The sequence below is a fragment of the Pan paniscus genome, chromosome 11, assembly GCF_029289425.2.
Source record: "Pan paniscus chromosome 11, NHGRI_mPanPan1-v2.0_pri, whole genome shotgun sequence".
Taxonomy (NCBI): domain Eukaryota; kingdom Metazoa; phylum Chordata; class Mammalia; order Primates; family Hominidae; genus Pan; species Pan paniscus.
The window spans coordinates 80,714,206-80,724,303 of record NC_073260.2 but is presented as its reverse complement, the minus strand read 5'-3'; positions in this window follow the sequence as shown (position 1 = coordinate 80,724,303).

Sequence of the window (10,098 nt, the reverse complement as noted above, 5' to 3'; positions counted from 1 at the left end):
TGTTCAACCTCTCAGCAGCATTTAGAACAGTGGATGACTCTGTCCTTCTAAAAACGCTCTCTTTTCTTGGCTTTGGAGACACCAAACCCTTCCAGCTCCCTTCCCGCCTCCCTGGATTCTGGCTTCTCCTCACTGGCATTCTCCTGTTTCTTTACTACTCTCCAGCTGCACTTGCCTGCTTTCTGTTTCTGAAGCATGCCAAGCTTGTGCCTCCTGCCCAGTGCCTTTGCACAAGCTGTTCCCTCTGTCTGGTTGCCACATGGAGGTTCTTTTGCATCGTTCAGCTCAAATATCATGACCGCATAGAGTCCCTGGCCTCATTATCTGAAGTCACACCCCCATCCCACCCCGTTGCCTGCTTGTTTTATTTTTTTTTATACATATATTTCTGTCTTAAATCCCTATTTGTGGACTTGCTTACTGTTGGTTGTCTTCCTCAGGAATGCAAACTCCTTGAGAGCAAAGGCAGTGTCTGTGGCTACCTGAAGATACCTACTACGACAGCCAGCCTCCAAACTGACCTCCAGTTATCCTTGCCTCCTGCTATTCACGCTCTCGTGCAGTCCTTTCCTACCTCGCACTGGGGCTAACCTATGTGAGCAATAGAATACTAAACAAAGTGACAGCCTCAGACTTTCTACCTTGGTCTCTTGGATTGCTTCCTTTTGGGGAAGCCAGTTGCCATTTTGTGAGGTCACTCAAGCAGCCATCAGTGGAGAGGAACTCAAGCCTTTGCTTGACTTTAGCCTGCCAATATCTGGCTGCAACCTCATCAGAGACCCCAAGCCAAGCCAGAACTGCCAGCCACATGTGTCCTGAATTCCTGATCCACAGAAACCATGAGAGATAATAAATGAGTATTGTCACTTTAAGCCATTAAGTTTTTTGGTGGTTTGTTATGCAGCATTAGATATTCACAGAAATGCCTATATTCAGTTGAAAAGGATGTTCAAACTAGAAAATGAATTCCTGCGTGTCACTTCATATTTGACTTCAACATGAATCCACATAATACCCATCAGCCTATCAAGAAGTATTTGTTGAGCAAATGCCATGTGGCAAACACTGTGCTAAGCTGGAAATACAGAGCTACACAAGGTATGGCCCCTGCTCTCAAGCAGCTCTTGATGTCGTTTCTAAGACAAGACAATAGCTATTTGGGAGATAAATATGACTGTTGAAAAGTTAACAACATAAAATAGAAATTTAAGGGATGGTGATTTCAGAGGAAGGCAAGAGACCTTAGGGTTCGGTTAGCATAAAACATTTTTATTGTAGAGATGGGCATGGACCTACACGAAAACACAGATCAGAATATTTGCAGTTCTCAAACTTTAGAATGCATCAGAACACCTGGAGAGCTTAAAACTCAGATTTCTGGACCCTATTCCCAGAGTTTCTAATCCAGTCGGACTGGGGTGGAGGTCTAAGAATTTGCATTTGTAACAAGCTCCCAGATGTACTGATGATGCTGGTGTAAGGGCTACCCTTTGAGAAACCACATACCTCTAGATGCCTGCCACTCAGCGTGGTTCACACACCAGCAGCAGAAATGTCTCCTGGAACCTTGTTAGAAATGTAGACTCTCAGACCCCCACCTTATGCCTACTAAATCAGATTCTGCAAGTTAACAAGGTCCCCAGGTGACTCACATACACAGGGAAGCTTGAGAAATCCTGCTGCAGAGGGTAGATGGGTTATGCTCCCTTTAGCAAGCTGGGCAAGAGCTGGATTTGCTGGGCACATCTGAGGTCAGGTATGACTTGTGTGTATGTGAGAATTTTTCTCGATGGTCACCCCGTTTGGGTTTCATTGATTTTCTCAGGCAGACCTTTTTTTGTTTTGTTTTGTAACTCATTGATTTTTGCGGCAGACTGAGTCCTCCTCATCAGTTCTCTGCAGGTAATTTCAATTCATTTTGATTCACCTCCTCACCGCCTTGGCATTTCTCCACCGACACTTGGCAGTACCACTAATTGTGCTTGCCCGTGAGTGACTGGATATGACACAACTGTGGAAAACTGCAAAAGGTCAAGGGGCTACTGCCTTGTGCAAAAGCAGAGAGGCCTGCATGCCTTTTGGAAAGCCAGGAAATTTGAACCTGGGCCAGGCACAGGAGCCCCGTGATGTTCATGTTTTTCACCAAGTAAGAAGCAGGTGACAAAATGAACATGGCTGTGGCAATGCTTTGAACACAACTGAAAAATTCTATGCTTGCTCAAGGCAAATGGGCTGTTTTCCACTGGTGATTATGAGATAGATATGGTGACATCAACTGCTCTAATGTTCAGCCCAAGGAATTTTATCTTATGTCTTTTGTGCTCACATGAAGGCCAAGCCACTCCCAGGGACAGAGGAGGCCATTGTGTCTGCTCTGTCATGTCAGGACACAGGGAAAGCCCCATTCCTCACATCTCCCTGTCTAAAAATTTCCTTGCTTTCTTCTCTGTTTTGTGGGTTTTCAAATTTTATCCCGTCAATTGAAATCACACGTTAGCCACGCTCTTCTGGGGGTAACAAGCTGCTAATTTTCCCCCTTTCATTCAACTGCCATTCAGCAAACATTCTCTGTCTTTGGACAGACAAAGACGATTAAGACAATGCCTTTTTTCAAGGGGGAGGAAACACGCTTACTTTCAAAAACTGCAAATCAGTGTGCTATGTATTGTATAAATACTGCTAAATTTATACAATCATTCAGTTCTCTTAGGCAGGGGTTCCCAAACTTTCTCTGTTCACGGTACCCAGTGATGTTTTCATGGCACTCCAAACCTAAAGAAAATATCTACAGTTCTGCTTTTTTTTGAGACAGAGAGACAGAGTCTTGCTCTGTCTCCCAGGCTGGAGTGCAGTGGTATGATCTCAGCTCACTGCAACCTCTGCCTCTTGGGTTCAAGCAATTCTCCTCCTTCAGCCTCCTGAGTAACTGGGACTACAGGTGCACACCACCACACCCAGCTAATTTTTGTATTTTTAGTAGAGACAGGGTTTCACCATGTTGGCCAGGCTGGTATTGAACTCCTGGCCTCAAGTGATCCTCCCCTCTCGACCTCCCAAAGTGCTGGGATTATAGGCATGAGCCACCATGCCTGGCCCAGTTCTGCTTATTAAGTAGTTAGGTTAAAACAACTTAATAATACCTGTGCCCTATATATTACTTAGTAAACATTTAAATAAATACACATAAATCGGAAGAAAAAAAATTTTTTAGATGACCACACTTACTAATGAGATTGTGTACGCTAGTTGAGAACACTACGGCTTCTCAAATTATGGAAGCACCACCAACCCTCACTTTCTGTTTCATATTGAATTTTGTGACCTCATGTTAAAACTGAACTAGTTGAGGCTAGCAGTTTGTACAGTGTCTGGCAGTTGTTAAGTACCTCTGTGTTTCTCTTGAGAATTTAACATATCTCATGGTATCTCTATGAGTTTGCTGGGGAGCCACAGGGAACCATGAAGTCTTATGTAAATACTGAAAAAATATGCAACTCGAAAAATCCCAGAGCCGTGAGCCGTGTATTAGTCCATTTTCATGCTGCTGATAAAGACATACCTGAGACTGGGCAATTTACAAAAGAAAGAGGTTTAGTGGGACTCACAGTTCCACGTGGCTGGGGAAGCCTTACAGTCATGGCGGAATGCAAGGAGGGGCAAGTCCTCTCTTACATGGATGGCAGCAGGCAAAGAGAGAATGAGGAAGATGCAAAAGTGGAAACCCCTGATAAAACCATCAGATCTCATGAGACCTACTCACTACCATGAGAACGGTATGGGAGAAACTGCCCCCATGATTCAATTACCTCCCACCGGGTCCCTCCCACAACATGTGGGAATTATGGGAGTATAATTCAAGATGAGATGTGGGTGGGGACACAGAGCCAAACCACATCAAGTGCATATTGCTCAGTCTCCTCAAGGACTCAAATTTATTAAAGTGCATTCCAATGAACAAATGTTAAAAACGAGGTCCATTTTTTTCCTGATGTTATTTAGATTCATTATCCCATTATCTAATTCATTTTTTTAACCCATTTTAAGGTCTCTGATACTGTAAATAGTTTTGTTGGTTTAGAATTATTTCTGTCATAAATTTATTTATTATAATATACATACAGTAAAAAGAGCAAGGGTGCTTTGAGCAAGTGTCTTCTTGCTGGGTTCTTACATAGGTATACACTATTGCTGTGTGGGCTGGATAATTCTTTGTTGTGGGGGACTGTCCTGTGCAATACAGGATGTTTAGCAGTCTCCCTGGCCTCCACCCTCTGGGTACCAGCAGCATACCCACCCAGTTGTGACAGCCAAAAATATCTTCAGACATTGCCAAATGTCTGCAGGGGCAAAATCACCCCCAGTTGATTTTATATCATGTCTGCAGGGGCAAAATCACCCCCAGGTGGTTACCTGGTCTATACCATGTAACTACCACCCTCAGGTTGCCAGATTTAACAAACAAAATACAAGACAGCCAGGTACATTTGATGTCAGATAAACAACAAATAATTTTTTGTATTAATGGGTCCCAAATATTTAACTGGGCATCCTGTATTTTATCTGGCACGCCTACACCTCCCAGATCAAGATAGAGAACATTTCCAGAACCACAGAGGGCTCCTTTGTGCCCCTTCTCAGTCAGTCAATACCCACACCCCAGGGCCAACCGCCATTTTGAATGAAGTCAACTTTTATGTTTTTGTGAAATCCACAGCAACACTTCCCAACAACCCCTTTCTCTGTTGCTCAGTTTTTTTCTCCCCTGAAGGGCCTCAAAACCTCTCCCATGCTAAACTTAAAGAATCTCTTAGACCCGACTCCTGTACCTTTTCAGTTTCCCTCCCCCTCCTCACTCCCTGTGACCCATTCACCTTCTTGTTTTGCTCTTTCTGCCCTGCTGCTTCTCTTCACAGAAATAAGAAACTGAGAACCAATCCCGCAAGCAGTTATCATTCCACATTCCTGTTGCCTCTCTCATACTCTTCCTGCCACACATTTTCTGGATTCTGCATGACCACAAACTCAGAGCTAGGCTGACAAAGCCTTCTCTGTAGGGAGGAGAGGGATCTGGAGGGCAAATCTGCAAGAAGTAAATGGCAGGCAGTCTTCGACAGTCCATCCAGTGGCTGTCAGGGTTGATGTAATCTCTGGATCCTTGTAGCATCTCTCCCACCTCAGTCCCTTTAGGCCTTTCTCCTGGCATCTAACTGTGGGACAAGACTGAAGGATATGGCTTCAGGATCCCTCATTCCGGGAACAGGAACAAATCGCAAGCCTCCTCTTTGTGTTGGTGTCTCTCTACCACACACTCTCATTGCATAGCATTTACGCACACACTGAATTACCTTGTTTTTTTGTTCGTACAAAAGTGTCATGTCAGTCACATTTTAGAGGTAATTAAGGGAACAATTTGGGTAGGGCTGAATTTGCAGAAATCAAGTGAATGTTGCTGAGAGTCGCTGTCATGAACTAGGTAAGGTTTTGACACCAAAAGTAAGCCACAACCTTTGCTTGAGTGGGTGTGAGTCAGGGAAGTTTCTAGAGGAGGTAATGCTTGAACTAAGATTTTGGCCTCAGATTTTGCTAAATAGTTGTGACTGAGCAAGTGTGTTCTAGATTAAGAAGATTTAGAAGAAAGGTAATCATGTCAGTCTGGGTTCTGGGACAAGAAGAGAGAGAAGCAGGGTTGATGTCTGGGCAGAGCTAGGTTGAATAGGGTGAGGATCCAGGAGGAGTAAAGTTGGGAACTTTAACATTTTCTGTGGGTCACAGGGAATCATCATTTTAGACCGTTCACCCTAGTGGTTCTGTGGAGAGGGAAGAGTCAAGAGATTTGTAATTTAGGTCAAGGGGCCAATCATTCACCCCTTGGTGTGAATTTCTATACACCTATCAATTCTGTCCAAAGCTCTAGATGGCATTGGCAGTAAGGAGAGAGGGTTTTACTGAGGCAGTGAGAAGACAGTAGGACGTTTTGAGGCAGTGGATCCTGTGAGGGAGTTCAGGCTTGGCGTAGGGCTGTGCCTCACTGCAGAAGGGCTATCTCCAGTGGTTTTCTGTGACTGAACACATGAAGTTGGGACAGGGAGGCACACGGGGGATTAAAGAAAGAGTGGAAAGGACACAGATGGCCCATGTCACAAGTCTGCCTGGAGTAAGTATCAGCCACATGAATGGATATGCCAGTAGGGGATTGTCAAGTGCTCTCAGAACCCAGGGTTACAGGTGTGACACCTCCGGAACATTTGTTCTTGTATTTATCAACGTGGCCAAGAATGAGTACGAGATTAAGAGAACAAATAGTTTGAAGATTAAGTAATCATGCATTCTGTCTTGGCAGTCTCTGTAGTGCCTCGTTTGATCAGTTTAGTAGAAGCAAGAGACAGTAGTTTACAACTGCAGAGCATGAAAGCTGTTCTCCCAGAAAGGTCTGAGTTCCTGGTAAAGGAATAATGAGCTCACAGGCTGGAAAGGTCACAAGCAAAGTTAACCCATAGCATGGAAAACTAAAAAATGACTTGTTACATCCCTTGTCATGGGCCTAATTTGTTTAAAATCAAATCCATCTGTTCATTTCACACCCTTTGTTCCACTTCCTTGCTGCAATCCACAGTGGATTACTCCATTACTTTAAAACTGGCTGCACTTACAATAAGCTAATAACTTATTTTGTGGTTAACTGCGTCAAGATATTCTGGAACACAACCAACATTCATTCTCTCTCTCTCTCTCTCTCTCAGTCTCTCTCTCCCTCTCTGCCCCTTTGAAGAAAGAACTTCTTAGTGCAGCACATTGACCAGGAAAATCCTTTAAGTCTCCTTCAAAAAATGTTGTGTTTACAGGCTCTGATGAGAGGCAGGTAGGAGAAGAGGTTTGTGTCGCTCTCTAGCCTTTCCTCTCACCACTCGAATAACCTGCTGCAAAGGCTTATTTGTCTCCCATGGGCCATACGTTACAAAAGACTTCTTGGCTCAATTGATTCCATTTATGATCTCCAAATCTTAATTTCAAATGAAGCTTGCTCCTTTTCAGGAAAGAATTATCTTCTATGTAATAAACCAGAGTCCCCTGAGGCATTCATTTGAGATGCATCAATTCCCTTAAGGTCCCCTAACCCATTAAAATATGTACAGTATTTCTGGTTAACTAATGGATCACTGGAAAAAATGGGATTGCATGTAAGATATAATTCAAAGAAATGCACTTGGGGTTGTTGGCCAATCCATTCATAGGAACATTTGCTGATTGGGAAAATATTTAATTTTTTGGCTTAATCTTTTGCCAGACCACACAAACTAGTGGAGGTTGTTATTTCTGATTTGTTGGACCCAATTCTGAAGACAGAGCAGCAATGGAATTTGTGATTTTGTCACTGCTCCTGATGAAGAAATGACTGGCTGGCATTTAAACACAGTTGGAGTTGTACAATCCATGGATATTGCCATTTTTTTTTTCTTGTTGAGTGCAAGTTATGGCTAGATGTTATCATGTATTCACTCCTGCCTTGTTCTGAAGGGCCAAACATTTTGGAAATATTGTATTTATGAAATTGGATATTAAAATGGCAAGTGATTTAAGCTGAGGAGTGGGTGTTGAAAGATCCCAGCACACACGCTTATAGTAATTTTACATTTTTCATTACTGTGGTAATTAAAAAATTCCTTAGGGCTGAATTATAGTAAAATTTTATGTATCCTTATACTAAGCATAAACTAATTTTCTTTCCCACTGGACAGTGTTAAGTAGGAAATATTTTTAATTCTATCTCATTTATTCATATCATGAAAAATTGCAAACCTTGCTAATTTTATTCAATATCATTTCTTTCTAAATATTCTTAGATTTAGTAACTGATATGCATTTAGTATTAAAGGGTAAGCATAACTGAAAGTTCTTTTTTTTTTTGTCTCATCATGACCTCTACAAGTTCACTCCTAGTTCTTTTTTTAAATTTTATTTTATTTATTTTTATTTTTATTTTTATTTTTTTTGAGACGGAGTCTTGCTCTGTCGCCCAGGCTGGAATGCAGTGGTGTGATCTTGGCTCACTGCAAGCTCCGCCTCCCGGGTTCACGCCATTCTCCTGCCTCAGCCTCCTGAGTAGCTGGGACTACAGGTGCCCGCCACCACGCCCAGCTAATTTTTTGTATTTTTTAGTAGAGACGGGGTTTCACCGTGTTAGCCAGGGTGGTGTTGATCTTCTGACCTCGTGGTCCACCTGCCTTGGCGTCCCGAAGTGCTGGGATTACAGGTATGAGCCACTGCACCTGGCTGTTCATTCCTAGTTCTTACATGCCCTGAGAAAAGTTATAGAGTCTGCACTTCTTGTTATCTAAGTTTATGAAGGTCATGAAAATATGTCCATAAGTTTTTCTTTTAATTTTGAGATTGAGGAATATATGAAATGCTATGTGACCTTGGACAAGTCCTTAACTTGTCTTTATCTTTGAAGGAAATTTAATGAGCCAAATTCTCTCCCTGACCTAATTCCTGTTCTTGAAGTAACAAGTAAAACACTCAGAGATGCCCTCTGACTCTTTCAAGGCAAAAGGATGCCATTTTGTATATTATTTCCAATGGTATTAACTATAGGGTTCACTTTTCTGTTACTTATGGAAAGAGAAGTGAATGTAGCATATAAGGCATAGTACAGAATCTGATTCAAAACCATTTTATCTAGAAATGACAAGAAGGAACTGACTGCATCCATTCATGGAGCAAGAATATTCTATCATGGCTCACCCATTTGGAAGTTATGCCCAAGAGGCATGCAATGCCAGAGAAAGGGAAGAGGGAGAACAAAGAGAAAACACTATACCTCAGTGCTTAGGCTGATTCCATGTGATACCTGAGACCTGGGGGAAGCTTTGCACTTCATATATTAGGGGGTGGCTTAAGCAGGGGGAGCAGAGCATCCGTTGCCAACCTGGGAGATGGAGGAGGAGGATGATGAACAGAATAGGAAGAGGAAGAGTAGAAGGAGGAGAGGAAGGGGGGGCTTTCTGTAAGTGTACCCTGTATAAGGTGCTCTGCCAGTGCTGGTCATAATGGCTGAGGTTAGTAAGCATTACCCTCTTCATAAGCGCTGCTTCCATGGTGCTTCATAAGCACTACCTCCTGTAATCCACCTGCACTGTAACAGACAAGGAAACAAAGCCACAACTAGTTCACTTGGCTAAATGCCCATAGCTGGTAAGATTTAAAGTGGGTCTTTAAATTGAGGGCTCATTCCTATGCTTTTTCTACAGTGTGTCATTGCCATTCTTAGAGATTCGTTATGAGGTATACATTTGGTGTCCGTTCCATTCCTCTCACCCCATACCTATCCCAGGGGTTTTCAACCTAGCTATGTGGCAGAATCCGCCAGGAGATGCCAGGAGTCTTTCCTGAGACCTATTCAATTGGAACCTCCTCAAGTGAGGGGCAAATGGATAGTGACTGGTTTATACCAGAAAGTATTAGCATTTTAGCTAAGGGCCTCTTCATTCTACTTAGTCAATCAGTGTTTATGGAGGATTATTAGGGGCCTAGCTCTGGACACTTTGAGATTAAAAACATTCTGTCTTCAAGACTCATGATCATCAAAATAAGTTTTCAGGATAGGAATAAGTATGGATGATGAAGCTTCAGATCCCACAATCGGCAAGTGGAACAGATGGTTTGGAGCAGAGACCTTATTGCTTTTCTATTGCTTGGGCAAACCTCCCCTGCCTGTCCTCCACACCAGCAAGCCAGGGTAATCTGCTTAAATCAACCCTGCAACTCTCAAGGTTTGAAAATTTCCATGCCAAAACTTGTTGCTTTTTCTCTTTGAGGTGATCTTTTTTTTGTGTACTGCTTACACATACTGGTATGATAATGAGCCAAAAATAAAGCACCATAATACTACTTTTTATAGAGGTATCAGCAATATCAGCAAATAGAGCAGAGACTACCTACTCTTTCCAGAGGCTAATCCAGTTCAGAGAGATGAGAGGTGTTTCTGCCTCAGTGTTTATTAACCTGTGAAGATTAGGTACTTCCTAATCTTTAGGAAGTGATGGTTTTAGTTTTTTATTTTGTTTCTTCCTTTAAAAAAAAATCCAGCCTTCTTTAAGT